The sequence below is a fragment of the Tenrec ecaudatus genome, chromosome X (genome assembly GCF_050624435.1).
Source record: "Tenrec ecaudatus isolate mTenEca1 chromosome X, mTenEca1.hap1, whole genome shotgun sequence".
In the NCBI taxonomy this organism is placed as follows: Eukaryota; Metazoa; Chordata; class Mammalia; order Afrosoricida; family Tenrecidae; genus Tenrec; species Tenrec ecaudatus.
Window position 1 is genome coordinate 16288225 of NC_134548.1, and position 26605 is coordinate 16314829.

A 26605-nucleotide genomic window follows, 5' to 3' on the forward strand; every position below is an offset into this window, starting at 1 on the left:
TCTCAGCAACAACACAATGAGTAAAATTTAGAGAGGAAAAGTATAAGAATGAGACATAGAAAGTTATGGTGGGGGGGGGAAATAGGATGTGTTAAAAACTCAACCTGCTTTTGCTGACTTTGTAGACGTAGAGGTAGGGGTAGAAGGCAAGGAAGGCGAGCAGCTTCTAAATGCTGGTAAAGGCAAAGATATGGCTTCTCCCCTAGAGCTGCCATAAAGGAATGCAGCCCTGCTGACATTTTGGTTTTGACCCAGTGAGACGAATATCAAAACTGTAAGATTAAGTAACATCGGTGTTGTTTTCAGCCATGAAGATTCAGGTCATTTCTTACAACAGCCATAGGAAACTAATACATTGGGTTGTCAAACACCAGAGTAGCTGGTTTTGGGTCGGATAACATGAGTCCACACCACTTTCCAGTTGCCTCCCTGTGGGCGGGCTGGTCGGGACCTCCACTAGCACGCACCTCCAAAGAAACCAGTGCCTGGGCCCGCAAAACCCACATGATTCTCCGTCACGGGACACATTCAAAATAGAACGATCTGTGCCATTTTTATGAGGTATCTGTTTGACACAGATCTTGAAAAAGAAAACCCACTCAGAGTTATTTCTGTAACCGATGGTGGGCAAGAATGGGGATAGTAAAAAGAGATGATTGCTTATAAAATGAGCAATGGAAGCTGATTCTTACTTTTCATTTAATGTAGCAATTGGCACCTAAATGTGGTGATGACAATTTGCCTGTCAGACCACTGGGAACCCTCAGCACAAGGGGGTCACACTCGGTCTCTCTGCTGCTCCCTCACCAGTGGCCTTAAAGCGGTTTAAGGCTGTGCTCTTCTTCCGGTTACCTGCTTGTTAGCTTCTTGTCAGGAACTCACAGGAGCTGGACTTTACTCTAGGCACCGGATTTTTCTTGTGGTAAGTAACCTCAATCCATAAGGGACCGGGGTAGGGATGGAGATGAGGGCCCTTTGGGGTCAACACTCCATGTGTGAATGGCCTTGGACTCCCAGTCCACTAGCTGGGAGGAGGCGTTCACACTACAGTAGTGCCCAACTGGCAAAGGAACTTGCCCCATGGCTCCTATTGCCCAGGCTTGAAAGTCATTAGTGATAACAAAAGCTGGCCTAAAATAAAAAGCAATGATTTCCAATGCCAAAATGGTGGGGCCATTGAAGCTCTATTTTCAGCAAGACTCAGTTACCTGGGAAAGTGGCATATGGCTCCTATAATTCTCTGAAGCACTAAAAGATTGAAGTGCCTGTGAAAAATGGGCTGGCCCCCAAACACAAGTACATATTGCCAAAAGCAGACAGCAGACACCCAAGGCGACCCAACCACCTTCCATGGGGCCATGCCGGCTACATTTGGCCATTAACAGCCATTAACAATGTTTAAAATATAGGGCTAAATGACAGAGGAACTTTCACTGCCAATGTGTGATATTGAAGGCTTTATGTTTCTGACTGGGGGGTACTTATGAAGCAATTACTCCCTAGGGAGGAGGGGAAAAATCCTGAGGCTAAGAGGCAAGTCTGGCAACAGAAGAGAAGAAAATTCTTGCCAGTGCTGTGTGCAAAAGGGCCCTCAACACTTCCCTAAAAGGCAGGATGAGAACCTGCACTCAGGCTCCTTATCTAAGACCTTCTGCAGAGCCCAGGGTAAAGGAATGTGCTTCATCTTCCACAGGAGGAAGTGTAGCAAGGCTGTAGGCTCACCACAAGGAAGGCAGATAAGGGAGATTTCTTTAGTGGTGGGCCCTTCTCAGGGAAGCTAGGGAAGAGAATGGGAAAGCAGCTGGCCCACCAGCTGCCCTAACAACAGAGAGCAGCATGCTTTCCACAGCGTCAATCATGGGTCTTTTCTTGACAAGTTCAATGCAAAGGATATTTTGATTACTGGCTAATCAAAGGGCACAGAAAGATCCCTATCTGTCCCATAGAAGTGGTCCAGACACAAATGCCACTGTGCCTCCTAAATTCCCTGGCGGATTGAATTACACTGCTGATCAATTCACCTGCTTCGTTGTTAGGTGCCACAGAATCCATTCTGATTCGTTACAACCCCATATAACAGAGCAAACTGCCCCACAGAGTGATCTTTATGGGTGTCTTTCTTCCAGAGTCACTGGGAGGGTTCAAATCACCCACCTTAGATAGCCCTAGTGGCATAGTGGTTATGGCATAGTGGCTGCAACCCACAAGGTCTACAGTTTGAAACCACCAGCCGCACCTCAGGAGAAAGATGAGGCTTTCTACTCCTATAAACAATTACGGTCTTGGAAACTCACAGGGGCAGTTCTACCCTTTTCTCCAGGGTTACTATGAGTCAGCAATTAACTCGATGGCAGTGAGTTTGAATAGCAGCCAAGCACTTAGCCGTTTGCACGGTATACCAGAGTTCCTTCAGAGAAATACTCCCAACAGGTAAATAGACAAATAGACATATAGATATGCAAATGGCAGAAACTGAAGCAGGGGAGACTCTAGGCAACACTGACTTTCCCAGTTGCTCTTGCCTGGATGGAATGCACTTTTGAACAGGAAACATGAATAATAGCAGTCAATACTAATTTCTGATCTGGTATGGAGGAATAAGGCTGCAATGTTAGTCATACACCACATATTGTTTTCAGTCATTCAACAAAGTCTTTTGGCTCTGGGTGCTACCATGGATAAGATAGCATAGTCCTTGCCTTAGTCCTGGGGGCACTGCAAGTCACCAACCCAATTTGTGTGGTCCTTACAGTCCCCAGTGGCACTTCCCAGACCTGTAAATGCCCACTCAAAAAGCATTGACCTTTCTCTAGTGTTTCCGGAAGCATTCAAGTTAGGGCTCGGCAAGGAGAGGAAAGGGAAGAGGGTATTATGTCTGGCTACAACAAATCGGACTTCCTGGCATTTTCCAGTAGACCAAATAAAGCAAAGAAAAATATCATGTCTCAAGACCCCCCCCCCAAAAAAAAAATAAATAAGTCCTCCTTGATTGATGGTTTCTTGAAAATTGTCACTACAAACCCCAGGAAAGTGAAATGGCAACTGCAGTGTGCATGGATTATTGGAGTTAAGAATACCATTCCCCTCTACCACTCAACAAAAATTCGTCAGCTAAAGGCTAAGGGTTAAGCTTTTCTAAGCCAGGACCTAGGACAGCATGGAGTGCAAGGAAGAGCCAGAGACTTCCTAGAGTCCAGAGAGGGCAGGGAGAGATGGGCTGGGATAGTGCTGGTAGAACTAGCAGAGAGCGAGTGAGTCTTGCTGGCTGCTATAAACGCCTAAATCATCATCCCAGAAACTTTTTCCTAAACACAGTGCCAATACGGAGTAGGGAGAGGAAACAACACCAGTATTACAAATCAAACTGAAGAGACTACCTGCAGCTTACAGGAGTAGGGAAAGCCATCCTGCTTTGAAGCCTCTAGAACGCCTCCCTCTAAAAAGATCACTGCAAGACCTGGGTGGTACAAACAACATACACAGCTACCACTAGAAAAGCTAGAGGTGCCAGTTTACCCAGAGGTGCGTCAAAAAAAGGCCTGGCTATCTACTTCTGAAAAATCAGCCACTGAAACCCCAATGGAGCACAGTCCTACTTCAACACACAGGAGGTTGCCATGAGTTGGGAGTTGATGGCAAATATTCTGGCTTTAAAAAAACATCCCTGATTGGAGTACGCATTGCTCTCCCATTAAACTGAGCCTTTAAATTCATTTTCCTACCTTTGATGGTCCACCACCTGAGTGCTCTTCATAGGACAACCTACTTAAAAACAGCAGCTCCTAAAGTGCGGGGTCACTGTTGGCAGGGACATTAAGCATGGAGCCAACACATACATTATTAACCAATGGCAACAATGACACAGGCCAGAAGAAAGCTCAACAGTCCTGATAGTGATGTGGTAGCCAAATTAAAGCTCAGGTGAGTGGGAAGAGCCCAGGGCACTAGGAACTATTAGCATTGCTCACTCATGAGCCAAGTAGACATATCAGATGAAAAGCAGCATACCAGCCCTGCTGGGTGTGTCTGAAATGTTCAAATGGGGAGGGTCTGGGGTCAATAATTAATTAACAGTTCCTTCTGCAAATTCATACAGTCTGTATGACATGCAAATGCCTAACACTTTTCTCTATAAGAATGGTTTGGCCCTGACAGACTGCCACAGAGGGTATACTCCGGTTGTACATACTCAGGAAAGAAGTAAAACTCCGGAGTTAGGGATGTTTAAAGACCAACTCAAAGGCCAGCTGGGGCTGGCAGGTCAACCTGCAGATGAAGAGGGACAGGAATTACAGCATGAGCCTGATTCTCTCTAGCAGCTGATTGTCAATCACAGCTCCTGTCCAGCAGGCCACAGGTAGGGGGGAGCATAGCAAAGCTAATCGCATGTGTCCATTGGGATATAATCACCATTGACTGGAAATAGCAAAGCAGCACTACTTAACACTTGAGAAAACATGCAAACATCAGTCACCATGACTCTAAGACCAGAAGAACTAGATGGTTCCGGGCTACCACCACCAACTGCTTTGAAAGGGATCACATTTGAATGCCCTGGCTAGAGTAGGGCGGGGGGGGGGGGGTGGAATGTGGAACGAAAATAAAAATCATGAAAAAGATCAGGCTTCCTGGTTCAATCGAGACTGATGGGAACCGCAAGACCATGGTTCTCAGTTACCCTTTGGGTCTAGAAATGAACTCATTCCTATATCTCAATTTTCAGCTGTTCAGGTCTGAACAGTAACACGAGGAAGTATACACCCCTTAAAGAAAAATCAACCATTTGATATTAAAAAGACAGAATTTATCCAGGGACACAATTCAGAAAGGTTGGGAGAGGAGAAATGGAAACAAGAAACACAGGGAGGAAGTGTGAGGAATGGTGTTACATTGTGGGGACTGCAATCAATAACATGAACCAAAATGCATATGAATTGTTGAATGGAAAAGTGATCTGTTCTGTAAACCTTCAACCAATTCACTCACCAAAAAAAAGGTTTAAAAGATTAGTCTCTTAAAGGCTTGAAGACAAACAAGCAGCCATCTAGCTGAAAAGCAACAAAGCCCACATGGAAGAAGTACAGCAGCCTGTGTGATCATGAGGTATCAATGTAATCGGGTATCAGGCATCAAAGACCCAGAACAAAAAAATCATATCAATGGGAATGACAGAGAATGCAGAGTGGAGACCCAAAGCCGATCTATAGAAATTGGACAACCCCTTACAGAAGGGTCTCAAGGAAGAGAAGAGCCAGTCAGGGTGCAGTATAGCACTGATGAAACATATAACTTTCCTCTAGTTCTTTAATGCTTTCTCCCCCCCCCCAACACAATCATGATCCCAATTCTACCTCACAAATCCGGCTAGACCAGAGCATGCACATGGGTACAAATCAGAGCTGGAAACACAGGGAATCCAGGACAGATAAACCCCTCAGGACCAATAATGAGAGTAGCAATGCCTGGGGGGGGAGGGGAAGGGGAATGTAGGGGGAGAAAGGAGAAACCGATCACAATTATCTACACATAACCCCCTCCCAGGGGGATGGACAACAGAAAAGTGGGTGGAGGGAGACATCAGTCAGTATAAGACATAAAAAAATAATAATTTATAAATTATAAAGGGTTGGGGGGGGGAAATGATACCAAGGGCTTAAGTAGAAAGAAAATGTTTTGAGAATGATGAGGGCAACAGATGTACAAATGTGCTTGACACAACGGATGCATGTATGTATTATGATAAGAGCTGTATGAGGCCCCAATAAAATGATTTTTTTTAAAGAATAGAGATCTGAAATGTTACAAGAAATCTCGATCTAATTCTCAAACATTAGCAACTACAGGTTCACAAAACACCACTGGATGGACCACTTTCATGACAGCCAGTATGGTTTTCCCAGTTCTAAGATGATTATCTGTGCTGAATATAAAGGACCCCCCCGACACAAACACACACACACACACACACACACACACACACACATACAGAGCACAGACCCTTCCCACAACCTTACTAATCATATTTTCAGTGCTGCCAGCCACTCCATTGTAATACATTCTGAGTTAGTGGGAGAGATGGGCATATTTTATTTATGCATTCTTAAAAAGGGGGCAGAAATCAGATGATTCAAATGGTGTTGCTTTCTAAAAGACAAACTCAAGGGCTAACAAAAGATACTATTAGAGTTTTCACATTCACCCCTTCTCTCCAATACCAAACAGAGAGAGAGAAAGAGAGAGAACAAATGAGTCCATATGCTAACATGCTACAGGGTCAAAGTACTGAGAAAGGACAATTCTATTGGTTCGCTTATTGTGCACTAAATGTGAGGTGAAGGGGTCTTCAAAGACAGAGAGCTCTGGCTGCCATAAGTCCAGTTCGAGTCCCTACTATATACCAGGACTGTGATACACACCATATCATTTCAGACAAGCAATTCTCCATGCTCTGGTTCACTTCCCTTAGGAAACTATAAGAACATGTCACTGCCATCGAGTTAATGCAGACTCATAATGTCGCTACAGGAAAGAACTGCCCCTGTGCGTTTCTGAGACCATGACTCTTTCTGGGAGTAGAAAGCCTCATCTTTCTTCCACAGAGTGACTGGTGGTTTTGAACTGCTGACCTAGTGGTTAGCAGCCCAACATGTAATCACTATGCTATCAGGGATCCCCTGTAAGGAGAACAGCACCTGGAAATACCATTCATGAAAGACAAATAGAAGACTACCATATGAAATTTTCATTCATGAGAAAGGACAGAGACCTTAAAGATACAATTTGCTTTTGTGATTACTTAGACATTTGAACTGCAAGGATCACAGAGTATGAGAAAACACAATCCTGTCTTCGGAAAGTTTACCAGCTCTGACAATTCTCTATTCTTTAAATATAGCCACAGCCAGTGGACTGGCAAACATGCAGCAGTACAACAAAACCAAGGCCAATTATCTCCCAATGCTCAGTCTCCTCTTACTTCCTTCTAGAAATAGAACCCCCTCCCCCAATAGACAGAAAAATGTCCCTTCCCCAAAGATGTCCACATCCCAATTCCCCAAATATGCGAATATCTTACCTAATATAGCAAAGGAGGGTACAGAAGTAATTAAAAGGATTTGGATATGGAAAGACGATTTTAAATGGCCCACGTTTCAAGTCAATTCCAACTCACTGCATGCGACCCTCTAGGACAGAGTAAACACGGCTCCATAGGATTCTAAAACCATAATCTTTTTTTTTTAACAATTTATTGGGGCTGATACAATTCTTTTCACAGTTCATACATATACATACATCAATTGTATAAAGCACATTTGTACAGTCTTTGCCCTAATCATTTTTTTCTCTTTTCTTCTTTTACATTTTAAGCAGATTGCCTCCTCTTTCTCCCATAGGGTAGCATGTGGGTTGAACCACCAACTGTTCAGTTAGCAGGTGAGCACTTTAACCACTGCACCACCAGGCATCCTTAAAGTAATCAGATGGGCTTTAAAAGATGGAAAAGGGAGACAGAAGAGTTGGAGAAGGAGATGTACCAACAGAAGCAGAGGATGGAGGGATGTCAGGAAGTGGCCATGAGCACAGGGCTGCAAGTGGCCTCGAGAGCCAAAAAAAAAAGGCAAGCAAATGGATTCTCCCTTAAAGTCTCCAGAAAGCGTGCAGGCTTGCTGACCCATGTGGACTTCTGACCACCAGGACCATAAGAAACTAAATTTGAACTGTTGGAAGCCTTTACGTCTGTGGTAAACGTTATGGCAGCAGTAGGAAACTCATACCTCCTATTCCTCTCCCCCAAGTTTTTGTTGGGCACATGCTGTCCAGCTACCTTTTTACCTTTTCTAAGACTCTCTTGTGTGAGAAGATGGCTAAATTCTTGCCTGTGGGGAATAGGGGGAAGCAATGTCTCCATTTTTCAGATCACAATCTTAACAAAGGAAAGCTGCTCACCTTCTACCTGGTTAAAGGCTGACCTGGTGCTGGTAGGCAGTCCCACATGCTGTCAAAGACAAACAACTAGCAATGGCAATGGCAGAGGAGCAATGAGAGAGAAGCACTTGGGTCCCTGGCAGCCTCACAGAGCACAGTAACTCGCCATCCTGAGCAGTGCCAGGGTCTCCTGAGGGAGAAACGGTGCCTGTGTTCTTTTGGAGTCTCTGGGGCAGCAGTTTCAGCTGTATCCTATCAGACAACTAGGATACGCGATGGTGGTGGGCACAGGGAACAGCAGATGTTTTGACATTCTGGGAACACAGTTTGAAAACCAATTTGGCGTTCTTTTCTATAGCTGAACATTCCCATTCAGTTACTACATGTTCTTCTTCATTCATTAGTTTGTTCACTCATTCACTTGTTGGGAACACACGCTAGTACAACCAGTTTGGAAATCCAGCAACTTAAAATCCAGCAAAGCCACTCTTTGTTAAATATCTTTTTAAAAACACATTGTGCATGTGTACTCGGGGGCATTTATTAGAATGGTAGCAGGAACTTAACTAAAGGTAGCGAAACACTGGAAGCGATGCAAAGGGCCATCAACAGGAGAAAGGAGCAACACACCGGGGCATATTCAAACCATGAAATACCAGCCAGAAGAAAGGAAATGAACTGCCATCAGAGACAACAAGCAAGTCACACACCTATATGCAGTTTGGATCCATTCAAATAAAACCAATAACAAGCAAAACCAGACAATATGTTCAGCAGGGGTTTTTGTTTATTAGCTTCATTGCATTAGGGTAAAAGTAACACAAAACAGCATTTCAAAATCTCGTGGAATCCAGACTCTCTGGAGGCATGGAGGTTGGAAGAATTCCTAAAACTGCTGCCATAAGATTATCTTTAAACTTTAAACCAAAAAATGCCACATGAAGTCTTCTTAAAACCAAACAATATTTAACTAACTAGTAAAGAATATCTGGCATGAGCATTATGCTATTTTAAGATCTATAAGAGGTCAAACTGACAACAGCAACTAGAAAGGGAATCTTAAGGGACAGTGAGTTTATGTTAATGAGGGAGAAACAACTCAAAAAAGGAAGCTGAGAATGCCTGCACAACTCCAAAAGTATCCTCAATGTCACTGACCTGTCCAAGTGAATTGGTATGTTTTCGTTGTGTATATATTCTCAATGACATTTTTAATGTATCATTATAGACAGTGTCAAGTGTATGTACAATTCACGGGCATTCATTATTCACCAGACAATGTTCGTTTGTTTTTCAATTGAATAACCAACGGGATCTTTTCTTTTTCTTGATTTACTTTTTGTGTGTTAATTGAGTGAAAGTTGACAGAGCAAACTGGCTTTCCCTTTAACAATGCAGACACATTGTGTTTCACGAGACAGAGTGCAATCCCCACAAGGTAGCAGCACGCATCCCACTTCCTCCCAGTGTTTCCCATTTTCACTCTCCCTTCTTTCCTCTCCCTCCCTGCCTTCTCCCTAACCCCCCACCTGCCCCCCCAGAACAAAAGCTCCTCTTTTATCTCAGCCTGTTGATAGTTCTAAAGAGTCTGTATCCCACTAGTGTTATTGTTTACCTTGTCAGGCAGTCTACTGCTTGGTTCCCTTCTACGTTTGAAGGTGACTAAGGGTCTCAGTCTCCTCAGGAATCCCACCAGTCTATCAGGCCAGTAAGCCTGATCTTTTTGATGATTTTGAGTTTTGTTCCACATATTCACCCCTCTATCCAGGACCTTCTATGGGATCCATTTCTGAAGGGTCCATCGTGGTAGCTGGGCACCATCTAGTTCTCACCTCAGGGTTGAGGAGGCTGAAGTGAGCACGGTCCATTTGTCATCTGGACTACTTGTTCTCAAATATCTTTGATTTTCTTCACTCTCTGCTTCATAGAGAGAGAGAGAGACTAATAGTTGCACCTTAGTTGGCCGGTAATATGCTTGAAGAGATACATATGTGCACAATAAAGGTATTTCTTTTTTAATAATTAAATCATTTTATCGGGACCTTGTACAACTCTTATGACAATCCACACATATATCCATTGTGTCGAGCACTTTTATACATTTGTTTCCTTCATCATTCTCAAAACATTTGCTTTCTACTTGAGCCCCTGGTATTCACTCCTCATTTTCCCCTCAACCCCATTCCCCCCTCCCCCATGAACCCTTGATAATTTATAAATTATTATTATTTTGCCATATCTTACATCATCTGACGTCTCCCTTCACCCACTTCTCTGCTGTCTGTCCCCCAGGGAGGAGGTTATGTAAAGATCCTTGTAATCTGTTCCCCCTTTCTCCCTCACCTTCCCTCCACCCTCCCAAATAAAAGTATTTCTTAAAAGAGACAATGATGAATGGATAAATAACATGTGGGATATGCATAAATGTAATACTATTCTGCTACAAAGAGAAATGAAGTCTTGAAACATGCCACAACATAAATGAAACCTGAAAACACGATGGTGAGTAAAATCAGTCAGTCACAACACGACAAACAATGCCTTATCCATCTTATATGAAAGATGTAGAATAGATAAGTGTATGGAGACCAGCATTTACTAGTGGGGGCCAGGGGCAGTCTGGAGGGAGGGAAAGAGAGGAAATCACTGGTTAGGGGACGCCGAGCTTCTCCTAAAGGTGATAGAAAAAATATTTCAAACACTGATAGTTGAACAATATGATGAATTTCAATGTCAATGGTGCAAGTGAAAAATGTTAAAAATGGCAAATACAGTTAGATAAATATTGACCGTAATTGCTAAAAGGAGGAGGGAAAGGGGAGAATAATCATTTTTTAAAAGCTCAAGATAGTTCTTTCCCCTCAGGGAGGAGAAAAAGGGATGGAGCCAGAGCTTATGGTGCTTTGAGTCTGGTTCTTCATGGAGGGTGGAGCCCATGTCTATACTTCATGGTGTGCCTGAGGCCGTACCCATGACAGATTGGTTGTGTGTCTTGAATGTCACACCAGTCCAGAATTTCTTCCACGGCACAGCCTGCATGAAAGCAAAAGACCCCCAGCCCTGGAAGAAGGGAAGACACTGGAAGTGATGCAGAGACCGAAAAGGCAGGAACAAAGCCAAGTGGACTTGAAACTGTAGCCAAAGAGTAGTGCCATTTCCATCATAAGCAATGGCTTCCCTTCGGAAACACACCATCCTAGCTCCTATGACTACTGTTTGGAGCTCTACTTGGTTCATTGTGACCTCATTTATTAATTGGTTTCTATTCTATACCTTTGAATAAAAGCAAAAGTTCTGAGTTTATATCTAAACTTGTGCCTGGATATTCAAATAGCGGTTTGGTTGGGTTTTTTACATGTTTTGCAGCAAAAAAATGGAGATTCTTAGAAAACCTTCTTTCCATGGGAATTTGGCCTGATTTGCTTGAGAAGCTGTTCAACTTTGTTTCTCTCGAGGTCTCTCCAGCAAAGAGGGAACTGCACTGGCTGTAAGCAAAGTTGTCTTCTAACTTAATGAGTACTCTTAAAAGTTGGCCCTATCCTTCTCCGACACAGAACTTTCTCGGCTTGGTTTCGCTGTTGATTTCATTGTGTGGTTCATTATATTGCCACATTACAACCTCCCCCCCGATTAGGGAAATGAAAGTTAACTAAATGTATCATTTGAGATCCTCTGTTTATCAGATCTTACACTTGGCCCGGAACTCAATAAACACTTGTAGACTTTCATTGAATTCCAATATACAGCAGGACAGTGTCTGACCAGTTTGTTGGCCCTACAAATAGATGCTAGGCAGGTTATTTTCTCAATTTTAAAATGTAGCAGAGGGGGGGAGTATATAATACACATTTACTACCAATGCTTTCTAACATTTATTATCGTGAATTTCTGAACTTTCACAGATAGATACCTGTCCCTTAGTGGACGTCATAAATATTCAACTTATGTTTGCCAGGGGCACGAGCTTACATCTGGCATTTACTTGGTGGCTGAAGAATGAATAGTTTCTACAAAACTGTCCACTGACAAACTGATGTATCAGGAAGAAAAGCCTTGCCTGCAGCCTAGCCAGCACCAGGTGTCAGCTTCCTTACGAAGCCAAGTGGCTAACTTGCCTGAGGAAACTCGTGTGTGAGGGTCCATGATTTGATTAGCAGACCGTTGATGACGAATGAAAACAAGCATCCTCTCAAGTTGGTTGCACCTATGTGAAGGACCTGGTCATTGTTTCTTCGCAGGCATCTCTCCTCTTGGAATTATGTGTTCAGTTTGTGCTTGGACAACATTTAGCATACACCGATACCTTCTTTAACTCACCTCATAAAATTAGGTCCGTGTGGTTTTGATTTATTAACAACAACTTGATCTCATAATTCCCTAGCATCAGTTTCTGATCATTCTTAGTCCCTATGGCACAATGGAGGAGCCCTGGTGGTGCACTGGGTTATGCGTTGGGCTGCTAACCACAAGGTGAGCAGTTCAAATCCACCAGCCATCGTAGGAGAGAATGATGAAGTTCTACTCCACTCAAGAGTCACAGTCTCAAAATCCCACATGGGCAGTTCTACTCTGTACTATAGGGTCCATAGGAGTCAGAACCGACTCGATGGCTGTGAGTTCTTTTTAGTGATGGCACAATGTATGGTTCATAAATCCTTCCAAAACAAAACCAAAAAGGTGGAAAGGGAGGAAGGAAGGTGAGGCTTTGAGATATTGCTTTCAGACTTGATCCTTGGGTTCTTACTCACCCTTGCCTGGGGCCCTCTAAAGCTAAAAGTATTTTCTTTTTTTTTTTTTTTAGGACAGTGGGTGACCATGACATAAAACTGAGCTGAAATACTACCAGGGGATTATTGTTGCCTAACCGTTCCCTTACGAGCTCGGTGTTTGGATCCAGACACCAGCCAAATGTGGGTCACCCCAATGACCCTGGCCCTTCAGGATACAGCTCTCCGTTTGGTGAGGGGAAACCACTTTCCTTTGAATACCAGTCAGAAGGGAGAAGAACAAAGGGAAAATAAATCCCCAAGAAATTCACCTTTCAATGCACATCTCCTCACACCTGAGCATTAGGCCAACACTCTCACTTCAAAATGGTGCCAGGGAGCAGGTCCTGTGCTGCAGAGCAAGAATGAAGGCTCCACCGGCGACTTTGCTTCACGGGAGTGTGCATGGCTGCAGGGCTCACACACATCATACACCCAACCCACACCAAGCACACACACAAGAAGAATAAAAAGCCCTATGAGAACATAGTTTCATGGCTTCAACCTGAAAGCAAAAACAGGGTTGGGAAGTACTGTGCTAATACTCGTGTGATCAGTTTCCATGGGTATAATGCCTCTTCACAAGGTCAGAAGTTCGAAACCACCAACTGCCCTTGGAATCACACAGGGGTAGTTCTCTATCCCACAGGGTCACTGTGAATCAGAATTGACTCCTGGCAGTGAGTTTGGTCTTTTAGTTTGACTCCTCCTTCACTGTCATCATCATGGGATATTCTTGTGATTTGAGAGACTATGGACACAAAGAATACATATACATTTTCACCTGCTTGCCATCTGATGTTCTTAAAGAATTGAAAGGAAAAGTTTGTTCATCACACCCTTGCTTACAGTATCAAAATTAAGGCACTGACCTAATGACAGGGGAACAGTTACATAAATTAAGATACATGAACGCAAACACTCTACTACTATAAATAATGGCGGTGAAGATGACTATGACATTAAGTGAAAAAATCATGATATACTTTGTCATATATACATAATTTTGTAGCGTGCATGCCCACGTATCCACAAGTAGACTGAGGTAAGAAGCCTGTAAAGACACACACCATAAGAAAACGGTGGGGCTTGCCCAAGGTGCTGTTATGGCTGCTATGGTGTGCGGGCAAAGCTGATTCCAACTCTCCTGGTGGTGAAATCATACTTCTCTACCACCTCTTAGTTTCTAAACTCTATTAAAATAAACCCAAACTACTGCCAGCGAGTCAATGCCAACTCATAGTAAGCCTATATAGGGTTTCCAAGCTGCCAATCTTTATGGGAGCCTCCTCGGTCTCCGTGGTGGGTTTAAAGCACCAACCTTGCAGTTAGCAGTGCTTACCCGCCAGTGCCATTGTACAATCCAAACTCTAGAATATATAGAATATAGTCACTACTTATTTACACACAAAAACAAACTGTTTAACTTATTTTTAATTGGGAGTTAATGTATCATTCCATAGTTCAATCATGTCAAGCAGTATTGTACAATTGCTACCTACGTTAAAGAATGCTGGAGCTAGAAAAAGAAACAAGCATGAGATACCTTTTCCTCACCTAAATCAGGATCAAGCCCCTCTTACCTACCCTCTCTACAGAAGAGGCCACCTCTCACTCCAGACCCCTGGGCTCTTCTGGCTCTCCCCTCAGGGACAGCACTGCCTGAAGGCACACACTCACTCTCTGAAGACTTCCTCTTCCCCAGGGGGCCCCACCATTTCCTTATGTGGCCATCTTCACCTTAGACTCACCTAATAAACTAGTTTTGTCAGCTAGATTAATTTTTACTGCAGAAAGGAGATGGTAACAAAGGCTAAGACTCCTGAAGCATGGGGCCATACCATGCAGAAGAGAGTTTAAAGAATAATTTGTGGGGCAGGGGAGCAAAGGAGTAAGAAAAAGGACTGAGAGAGGGAACTGACAGAAGGGGTTGGGACTGGGGGAGAGGGGTCCAAGGCCAAGGTCAATAGGAATGAAGGCAATTAGGAAGAAAGAGAAGGGCTGGAGTAGACAGAAGAGAAGAAGAAAGCAGGGAGAAAGGGTGTTCAACAGCGAAAGAGGGGTTGGGTGAGAAAGGGAGGAGGAAGCTAAGGAAGGAAGAAGAGATGGTTTGTAAAGTCAAGAAAAGGAAGGGGTGTGGGGAAGGAGAGGGATGTAGACACAGGGAGAGGGGAGGGGTAGAGAGAGGTGGGGCAGATGGGGAGAGGAGGGGATGGTAAGAACTGGTGGCAGAGGGAGAAGGGTTGAGCTGTTTGGTTGAGGCTGGGGGAGTGTGAAGGAGAAAAATGTGGGAGGGGAGAAAGACTGAAGGGGAGCAGTGGGGAGGGCAGTGGGGTGGGGTGGGGAGAAGTCGTGGATTGGAGAATGGGTGAGACAGAGGCGGGGCTGGCAAGAAAGGGAAGGATAAGCAATGGGGAAGAAGAAAGAGTAACAGTGAGGCTGAAAATGTACAAAGGGTGAGAAGCGTGGCAGGAAGAGGAATTAGGAAGGGAAGGGAAGGGTAGAGGGGGAGAAAAAGCAAGAAGAAAGGGTAAGAAAAAGCAAGAGGGAAAGTGAGTGGTGTGGGGAGAAAATGAGAGAGTGGCCAGTGGTAGAAGGAGCCTGCACAGCGAGAGCCACCTCTCTGCCTGCTGGGTTACTGCCCTGTCTGTGGCTGTTGTTCACAATGTCTTCATCTCTTCCGCCACTGAAAAACCCACAGGTTCCCTAAAAGATCCGGACTACATGACAACTGCACCCTTGCCCCACTTGCATGATCAAAGTGTTGCCAACATCGCGTCCACACTTTCTAAGTGCAGCCAACTCAAAAAGTAAAAGCTACTTCAGTTACATAATTAAGGGTAAAAATAAGCCCCTTCCTCAGAAGCACAACTGTCCCTCTGGGGCAGTCTCTGGAGACATGAACTTCCTCCATCACCATCACGTTGGTGAGGCCGAGCTGGGGCTAACACCAACGGTCCCTTTACCAAGAGAAACCCCGGAGAAATGGACACAATGAGTTTCACAACCTCCAGTTTATGGCTGTAAAGCAGCCTCATGCCCAGACCCTGCCCGAAGAGCCTGCACCTCCACCCCCACACCCAGAATCTCACCAAGCACTACATGCAGGCCTTGTTTGCGTCCTAGGTCACTGCACTTTCCCAGCACCTAGAACATACCTGATGCCCACATGGACATCAGGGCCATAACAAAGCACATCTTGCCCCTAGGTATGAACAAGCAGCAGACATGAGTTGATACAGAGAGGCACTCATGCCAGTAGACTTACAGTCTCTCTAATAGGAATTTGGAACTGAGCCTGAATCAAGAACCAAGCCACTTTCTCCAAGTTGCTGGAAATGAGATGCACAGGGAAAAGAGGACAGAGCCAGAAAATACTCTAGGTAGCTGGCGACCCTGCTCCCAGGCTCTTCTTGAAACCCAAATCTGTTGGGGTCCTTAGGTTGTGCACATGAAACATCCCTGAAACCCCATAGTATATCCCCCTTTTTTAGGTGAGAAGCTAAGCTGGGTTTCTACTACCCATGAAATTCTAACTCAGTTAAGAACCCAGGTCTACACCTTGCAGAGGGGTCTTGGAGAGGAGATGAGCCAGACAGGGTGTGATGTAGCAACGATGAAAAATACAACTTTCCTCTAGTTCCTAAATGCTTCCTCCCCCCGCAATATCATGATCCCAATTCTACCTTACAAATCTGGCTAGACCAGAGGATGTACACTGGTACAGATAAGAACAGAAACACAGGGAATCCAGGGCGGATGATCCCTTCAGGACCAGTGGTGTGCGTGGCGACACTGGGAGCGTAGAGGGAGGGTAGGTTGGAAAGGGGGAACCGAGTACAAGGATCTACATGTGACTTCCTCCCTGGGGGATGGACAACAGAAAAGTGGGTGAAGGGAGGCATCAGACAGGACAAGATATGACAAAATAATAATTTACAAATTATCAAGGGTTCATGAGGGAGGGGGAGCAAGGAGAGAGGAGAAAAAATGAGGACCTGATGCCAGGGGCTTAAGTGGAGAGCAAATGTTTTAAGAATGATGAGGGCAATGAATGTATAAATGTGCTTTACACAATTGATGTATGTATGGATTGTGATAAAAGTTGTATGAACCCCTAATAAAATGATTTTTAAAAAGATAAATAAATGAAGGGAGGAAATGAAAAAAAAAAAAGGAACCCAGGTCTAGATGTCTTAGGCTCTAAGGCAGCGGTTCTCAACCTATGGGTCCTGATCCATTTGGAGGTTGAACGACCCTTTCACAGGGGTCGCCGAAGACCACTGGAAAACACATATTTCTGATGGTCTTAGGAACTGAGACATGGCTCCTCTGTTTCCAGGCGGGTCCGCCACGTGCAAATACGCCCATATACGAGTACCCGACATGAAGACTGTTACCCATGCTACACCATACTGCAAGATTAAAGTTCATTTATTTGTCATTAGAAATAAATATTTCACATATATAAGTATTGCTTTTGATTCCCCACTATGCTTTAATTATGCTCCATTTGTAACAATAAAAGTACATCCTGCATATCAGATATTTACATTTTGATTCACAACAGTAGTAAAATGACAGTTATGAAGTAGCAACAAAAATAATTTTATGGTTGGGGAGTTGCCACAACATGAGGAACTGCATTAAAGAGTCACAGCTTTAGGAAAGTTGAGAACCACTGCTCTAAGGCAAAGGGTCTAACAGTTAAAAAGCAAGCTCGGCAGAATCTGGGCTTCTCTGCCCCTCCATCAAAATCAGGTAAGAAAAGACCAGAGCACAGACCTCCCCAGAAATAACCTCAATCACCAGCCAAACAGATTTTCTCCCATCATCATCAATTCACCATGCAAAAGAAAGAGAAAAAATACAAATACTCATCGTTTATATATGTGGAAAATCTCTAGGAAGACAAGAGAAATAATACACCAATGACATGCATGCATTCCACTGCTATCCTGAAGGCTTTCAGAGGTTATGCCCTCAGAAATGGAAAGGCCACTCCTTTTTCCTGTATATTCTCTCATTGATCTCATAAGAGAAAGTCTTATTAACCTGCAACAGGCAAATGATAGCACCTTACACTTGCTGAAAGTGAGGAGGACTTGAAGCACTTTCTGATTAAAATCAAGGACTTCAGCCTTCAGTATGGATTATAACTCAATATAAAGAAAACGCAAACCCTTACAATTGGACGAATAACCAACATTAAAATAGAGAAAAATTTGAAGTTGTAAAGGATTTCATTTTACTTGGATCCACAAAGAACACCCATGGAAGGAGCAGTCAAGAAATAAAATTATGTATTGCATTGGGCAAATGTGCTGCATAACACATATTTTTAATATGTTAAAGAGCAAAGATGTCACTTTAAGGACTAAGGTACGCCTGACCCAAGCCATGGTATTTTCAGTCGCCTCACACACATGTGAAAGTTGGATAAGGAATAAGGAAGACTACCTAAAATTGATGCCTTGGCAAAGGGGCTTTATAGAGTTCTAAATACAAGCATGTACATATGTAAATATATTTATATATGATAGGGAAATAGAATTGTGTGCATATATTTATAGGTTTAGTATTAAGGTAGCAGATGGACATTGGGCCTCTACTCATGTACTCCCTCAATGCAAGAATACTTTGTTCTATTAAACTGGCATTCCATGATGCTCACCTTCTCGACAGGATCGCTGAAGACAAAGTGGGTGCATAAGCAAATGTGATTTTTTAAAAAGCTGATGGTGCCTGGCTATCAAAACATATAGCATCTGGGGTCTTAAAGGGCTTGAAGATAAACAAGCGGCCATCTAGCTGAGAATCAACAAAGCCCACATGGAAGAAGCACACCAGCCTGTGTGATCACGAGGTGTCAAAATGGGATCAGGTATCAGGCATCAAAGACCCAGAACAAAAAATATCTATCATTGTGAATGAGGGGGAGTGGGGAATGGAGACCCAACACCCATCTGTACTCAACTGGACATCCCCTTACAGTACTCAACTGAACATCCCCTTACAGAAGGGTCATGGGAAGGAGAAAAACCAGTCATAGTGCAGTATAGCACCAATGAAACATACAACTTTCCTCTAGTTCTTTTCCAATTCTACCTTATAAATCTTGCTAGACCAGAGGATGAATAGGGAATCCATGACAAATAAACCCCTCAGGACCAATAATGAGATTAGCAATACCAAGAGGGTAAGGGGAAGGTGGGGGAGAAAGGGAGAACCAATCACAATGATCTAGATGTAACCCCCTCCCCGGGGGACGGACAACAGAAAAGTGGGTGCAGGGAGACATCAGACAGTGTAAAATATGAAAAATGATAATAATTTATAAATTATCAAGGGTTCATGAGGGAAGGAAGGTAGGGGAGGGAGGGGGAAATGAGCTGATACCAAAGGCTCAAGTAGAAAGCAAATGTTTTGAGAATGATGATGGCAACAAATGTACAAATGTGCTTGACACAATGGATGGGTGCATGGATTGTGATAAGAATTGTACAAGCCCCTAATAAAATGATTTTTAAAAAGAAAATTGATGCCTTGGAATTACGGTGTAGGTGAAGAATACTGACTATACCATGAACTTCCAGAAGAATGAACAGAATGTTCCCTGGTCATGTTATCAAGAAAGACCAAATTCGAAGGAAAATAAAAGATCACTGCCATCAATCAATTCCAACTCACAGTGACCCTATAGGACAGAGTAAAGCCACCCTTGTGGGCTTCCAAGACTGAAAACTCTTTATGGGAATAGAAACTCTCATCTTTTTAGCCACAGAGCAGTCGGGGTTATGGCTCCTATCAGGAAAGACCAGTCCCTGGAGAAGAGTAACACACTTGCTAAAGTGGATAGTCTTGGCAAAAAAGAGGAAGATCCTCAAGGAGCTGGGTGGACACAGTGGTTGCAACAATGGGTTCAAATGTAAAACTGGGAAGATGGCGCAGAACCAAGCAACATTCCATTCCATTGTATGGAATCAGACCCTACTCAAGGGCACCTAACAATAGCTGGATGGAGACAGTTTACTTTTTCATCTTTTGACTTTTAAATGTTGAAATATATAATGAATTAAAACACTGAATTTTAAAAAAATAAAATTAAAATTTCTCAAGCAAGCAGCTGTTGGGTATTTATACCCAACAAACAGATAACCAACATATAAACTTCTTCCCCTTTGATATATTTTCAGTTAGTGACAAACTTACCCCATTCTCTCCAGCCCACAACCACCATTGCCGCCATTAAAGCCAATTACATATAGCAAGTGGTTTTCTTCTTTGTTCTTTTCTGATAGTAAAAGGGAGCAATTAAGCTAAATGCAAACCCACTCTGTCATCCATCATCATCATCCTTGAGTTTATTTGGACACACTGTGGTAAGGTCTCAAAAACTCACTGCCATGGAGTTGATGCTGACTCATAGCGACCCTATAGGACAGGGTAGAACTGCCCTGTGGGTTTCTGAGACACTAACTCTTTACAGGAACAGAAGTCCACATCTTTCTCATGGGGGGCGACTGGTAGTTTCAAACTGCTGACTTTGAGTTTAGCGGCCCAATGTGTAACCACTATGCCACCAGGGCTACTGTGTGTGAGATGGTGTAGGACAGAGTTAAACGGCTCCATGGGGTTTCCAAGGCTCTAATCTCTACAGAAGCTGATTCTACAGATTTTTTTCCAGGATTCAAATCTCCAACTTCTGGTTAGCAGTCAAGTGCTTAACCACTGTACCACCAGGCCACCTGACTGTGCCACCAGGGCTCCATCATCATCAATTAACCAACACTTACTCTGCCCAACCTGCCTCAGTCAGAGGAGCTCACTGAGAGACTACTTAGGCTGTATGGTAGTTATATAATTTCATGTCAACTTGATAAATAGAGTGAAGGGGTGGAGTTTAGCCTGTCAATCAGGTCACAGTCTGATAATGCCTCCTGGTGGGCATAACCTTCTCATGAGAATTCTGGGAACTTCCTTTCTTTCTCCCTGGAGGAAGGCCACAATCTCTCTCTGCTTCACCGTTCTGTTGGCTAGCCATATGGAGCCATGCTAATACCTGAGCGAGCCATGTGACTGAGGCCCGTGCCAGTGCTGAGAAGTTTCCACCAGCATTTTATTCACAAGACTTTTCACCCACTAGCCTGTGCTCTTCCTGTATTCGGCATCACTGCATATGCGGCATGAGTCTGAAGAGGACTTTATAGATTGCTATTGGACATATGGGCTAATATGGGACTTAGGGACTTGATCTGTACTGGGATGGGATGTTTTAGTATATAATCACTCTTTGATATAAAGCTCTCTCTTACACACACATGAGTGTCTCTGGATTTGTTTCTCTAGTCAACCCGGCCTACCACAGGTTGACACTGGGGTCTTAAACTAATATTTTGCTGGGGGAAAAAGGCAGTGAGAAATCACTGGCCCAATGGTTTAAAACCCTACCATTATGTTTGAAGTGTAAAGAGTATTTTTCTAATCATCAAATAGAAGGACAAAACACATTTATGTAACAATATTCAAAAGACCAAAGCCATTCACATAGAATGACTTTCTGCCAGAAGCTAGCATGTAAATAAATGCTCAAGCAGAGGGCAGCACCCACGAAGAGTCTCGTGGAGAATACCGGATAAGGAGTGAATGTGCTGTTGAGTTGATTCAGATGCACAACAATCTGTGTGTGCAGAGAGAACTATTGCACAGGGTTTTCAAGTCTGTGACCTTTCAGAAACAGATCACCAGGCCTTTCTTTCTGGGTGCCTCTAGATGGGTTCCAGTCACCAGCTGTGGGTGAGAAGACTAAGGAAGGGTGCACAAGACACACCTTTTTCCAGCCCTCACTCGAAATCAGGTTCAAGCACTTCTTAACTCCAGGCCCAAAAATAATAACTAGTTGATATAATTAGAGAGGACTGAAGCTAATTAAAGACTTTTCACACAGGGAAGGGGAAGCTGGCTAAAACTGGTGCAGCCCCAGAGGACCAGACCTAGAACATGGTCCCGAGGCCTCTAAGTCTAGAACAGTCCAGAAAGGGGGGAAAAAACAGAAAACAAAATACAGGGCTGGTATGTGCTGACTGGTAAGAAGATGAAGTTAAAGAGATTGACATTTAAACTACAGGAGCCTAGTAGTGCTCTCAGATAAGCAATGAACTGTTAACCACATGGTGAATAGTTCAAAGTCACCAGCTGCTTCTCAGGAGACCTCCGTGACTATTTGCTCCCATAAAGACTTACAATCTTAGAAGCCTTACATAGGGTTACTATTTATGACTTGGTGGCAGTGGATTTTATACATATTGTAAGGCAAAGAATCCCTGAGAGTACAGTGGGTTATGTGTTGTACTACTAAACAAATGGTCAGTGGTTCAAAACCACCAGTTGCTCTGTGGGAGAAAGATGAGGCAGCTTGCTTCTAAAAGATTTCCAACCCTGTGGAACAATTCGACCATCTTACAGAGGGCTATATCTGTTGAAATCCACTGGATTACAGTGGGTCTTGGGGATTTTTATATTCCTTTAGAAGCTCAGTTGGAGTCTTAGGGCCTCTGTCAGTGTTCTCCGTAACAACTAGACCAGTGGTTCTCAACCTTCCTGATGCCGTGAACCTTGAATACAGTTCCTCATGCTGTAGTGACCCCCCAACCATAAAATTATTTTCGTTGCTACTTCGTCGCTGTCATTTTGCCACTGTTATGAATCGGGTGACCCCTGTTATGAATCAGGTGACCCCTGTGACCCCCACAGGTTGAGAACTGCTGAGCTAGACGGTCCAGGAACCTCCAGGAGGCACAGAATCGATCTTTAGGTAAAAATTTAACAGAGAATTACTGTTTGTCCTTGTTTTGGATGTGCATCTGTATGGGGAAACCCGGATGGATGGAGTTACTGAGAAGACAGTAGCTGGATTAATGACTGCCGGGGGGCACAGAAAGGGAAAGTGGGGGAAATGGGGAGTCCATACTGATGGGGACAAGAAGGAAGAACAGGCTCCAAAGGCCAATGTCACCATGACTGTACCCCCTTTCTTGATATGACTGAACTATTGAATTGCATATGTTAATTATCATTCAAGAAAATAAAATAAAATGCAGCAGGGAAAACATAAACCCCTACCTAATTTAAAATTTTTAAATCATTATAAAAATCAATAAATAAATCAGCCATGGAATTGAAAAAAACAAATTTACCCTACCAAGAAATAGTCTGTACAGCAAGCCTCTTAGGGGCAAGAAGGACCCTGATACGGGTTGAGCACAGGCTCAGAGTGGGTGAAAGGACCAACATCCCCCAACTCTGCCATTCCAGGTACCACTGTGCCAGGACACAGCAGCAACTCTCACCAGGAAGGCAAACCTCAAGGGGACCCTTTTCACAGCTCTGTGGCCTCATGCATATCTCTGCAGGTTCATGCGCAGGGTTTTAGCAGACGGGACTACAGTGGTGGAAAGGCACATTCTATTAAACGGTGAGGGTGAGTGCCAGAGTCTTGCTCTCCAGAGACCTCATTCATGTGCAAGAGGCTGTGGCTAGGGAAGCTTGTACTCCGGGCTGGCTCAGGAGGAAATTGGTGAGGGGGCCTTCCACTATCTGTGTTAAGCCCTGGCAGTACTCTTAACACAGGCTTTTGAAACCTCCACATGACTGACATTGGCGACCGAACACTGAGCTGTGAGGATTGTCCTGTCATGTTTAGCAGCCTCCCTCGTCTCCACCCCCACGGGGCTAGTAGCACTCAGCCCCCAGCTGAAACAGCCAAAAGTGTCTGTAGACCTTTGGGAAGCAGAATCACCCCGAGATGAGACTCATTACTGGAGAGAATTTTCTTTAAGGAAGATCCTTAAGAAAGAGGGGTTGCCACCCACTGTGGTACAGCACAGGTCAAGTCGGACAGCAGGTCAGGTCACTGTGTTCTGCCTGGGGACTCTATGGTTCACACACTCCTGGAAGCCCAGGGCCTCAGCAAAATGCATCTTTAATGGGATATGGGGGAAAGGATTGCTCCTTCATCACTCCCATATGCATATGGCGCTCACTGTTGGCCAGGCAAGGAGCCAGGAGGCCCGGCCAGAGCCCAACAACCAAGGCATCGTGCTGGATGTACTGCCTCCTTTGGAGCAAGCCTCAAAAGATGAATGGGGTGTGATCACCTAAGTCCCCCCCAACCTGTGCCAACATTACATGACAGAAGGGCCTTAGCAGGTATGATTAAATTAAGAAACTAAAAGGGAAATTGCCCACGATCATCCAAGTGAGCCCAATAGACACACCACCACCACCCACCCACCCACTTACCCCCAAACCAGTTGCATCCAGTCAGTCCCAACACCTGGCGATCCCATATGTGCTAAGTACAACTGCCCCGTGGGGTTTTTCAAAGGCTAAATTTTCAGAAGTAGCTCGCCAGCCTTTTCTTCCAAAATACATTTTGGAAAAACGCCAAGCACATCAACTGTTTGCACTATTGGGGGCTCCAATGCAATCACAGCCATTTTCAGAAGAGGGAGGGATAGGGCCAGAGTCAGAAAGGAGACATGACGGTGGACACAAAGCTCAGAGTGAGGCAGTCACAGGCTATGACATGTGGGCAGCCTCTAGAAGCTGGAAAAGGCAAAGAAATGAATTTTCCCCTAGAGTCTCCAGTAAGGAACACAGCCCTGCTGACCCCTTGATAGGGGCCCAGTGGGACCCAGTTTGGACTTGTGGCTTCCAGAACTGTAAGAGAAATCATTGGTGTGTTTAAAGTCACCGGAGTGTGGTCACTTCCACTAGGGAGCTACTATGAGAGACTAAACAGCAGGGGCACGAGTGAAATCAGCTCCCCATCAAAAGAACTACTTGAGGGGGGAAAAAAAGGCACAGCTGGCACCAGGATTCACTAAGGTACTCAGAACCTAGAACATCTGCAAAGGGGCCGAGACCGGCTCAATTCCAGAAACATGTGGGGTAGAGTTTAGATTGGAGAGGTAGGGACGGAGAAAGAGGCCAGGCACATATCAGAGGACATCTAAAAAGTGACAGGAACGTAGCATTACTGTCAATGAAATGGTGAGCACAAGAGTCCAAGCTACAATTATCTGGAAGGTGAGGACTAGTATGGTTATGTTAATATGGACCAATTCCTCACCTAATTAGGTTTACCATATGCCAGGCACAGGACCAGAACAAGGTTCACTGACCATTAGAGTAGGTCTCAATCAAGCACAGGACGAAGATCAGGAGTAGGTCAGAAATTTGAACATCAGCAAGAAAGTATCCTTGATTTGGCAAAGGGGTGGGCTCACTCAAGGACATAGAGTCTGGGTTTAGAAGCCCAAGGATAATAGAGCACCCCAGAGGCCGACAGGGGTGGGAAGAACCAGCAGAGGAGAATGGTGCAGTAGGAGAACCTGGAGTAAATAGGGATAGCCCAGAAGCTAAGTTAAAACAGTTGAACAGTCTCAAAGCCACAGGGAAATAAAAAATGCTGCAGCCCCCCCCCCATTACACCCTGAACTTTGCAATTAAGGAAAGTGATCATTCATCAGTGACCTCAGCCTGAGCATTTTTCAAAACACAGGCATGCATAGGTCCTGGCAAATGAAGGGCAGGCTGAGCAGGTAAAGGCAGACAAGAATCGTTTCAAGAAATAGAGCGGAGCAGTGGAGACGACAAAGAAGAGAAACAAAGGTGTAAGTTTCTGGTGACTTTATTAATAGAATTTCTATTTAAATTCAAAACCAAAGATGTAATCTTCTCAAGGAGGCAGATGCTGGTTGACAACTAACACTACCTAGGAAAACCAAGTCCGCCATCAGGGCAGTGTGAGAAACATAGCAATCAATGGCCTCCCAGCAGGGCCTCAAACCAGTCCGGTCCAGTTGAACCCCATCCCCCATGCCCACGTCCCAATCCCTAGAACCTCTAACTATGATGTCTTAGGGGACCAGGGGAATGAAGACTGACTGTAGATGGAAGTAAGATTGCCAATCAGCTGACCTTGAGATGAGAAATGACCTAGGTGGGTTCAATGTAATCAAAGGAAGAAGAAAACAGGAGACAGTCAGTACCAGAGTGAGGCCATAGGAGACTACCAGTCACTGCTGGCTCTGGAGACAGAAGGGGGCACACAGCTAAGGAATGTGGGCAGCCTCCAGAAGCTAGTAAAGCAAGGGAAACAAGACTTCTTCCACCCAGCCTCTAGAATACAGCCCTGAGGACTTCTTGATTTCAGTCTACTGAGACCTATGTTAGACACTTGGCGTCCAAAACAGTAAGATAATATACTTGTCTTGTTTTAAGCCACTAATTTGGGTTAATGTGTCCCAGTAGCTATAGAAAACTAATGCAGCTATTAAAATATAGCTATCAAAAACCCTAATGTCAGCAACACATTTTTACTTTAGAAAAATATAGAGACCAAAAAATTGTTGTTCAATGGCCATTAAATGCCCAATGCACTGACATGAACAGTCACCGTGTTGTACAATCAGCACCATGTCTCCTCCAAACGTTCGTCACCCCAAACAGAAACTTGGCATCCCTGCAGCAAAATCACCTGCTCTCCCTGCCCCCAGGCCCCTAGTAATCACCAATAAATATTTGTGCATTTGTCTATTCTGGATGTTTCATACAGTGGCATCAGATAACAATTGTCCTTTGGGGTCTGGTTTATTTTTCTTAATGAGGTTGATGAGGTTCACACACCTTGGAGCATGTCTTGAGACTGAGTCATACTCCATTGCATGTACCACATTTTGTTTACCCAGTCATTTACTGGTGGACATGCAGGATGTTTCCACCATTTGGCCATAAGGAATAATGCTGTCGTGAATAGTGATATGCCTGTATCTGATGTGTCTCAGTCCCTGTTTCCCAGAGTGCAATTGTTCGATCATATGGTAAGTCTATATTTAAGGAGCCACCAA

The 26605-nt window shown here is 44.1% G+C and overlaps 1 protein-coding gene across 2 annotated transcripts in view; it reads right to left on the bottom strand.

Annotated features, from left to right (window-relative positions):
• SH3KBP1 (SH3 domain containing kinase binding protein 1) overlaps positions 1–26605 on the bottom strand; it is a 424275-nt gene that overhangs the window by 391374 nt on the left and 6296 nt on the right. The window lies entirely within an intron of this gene.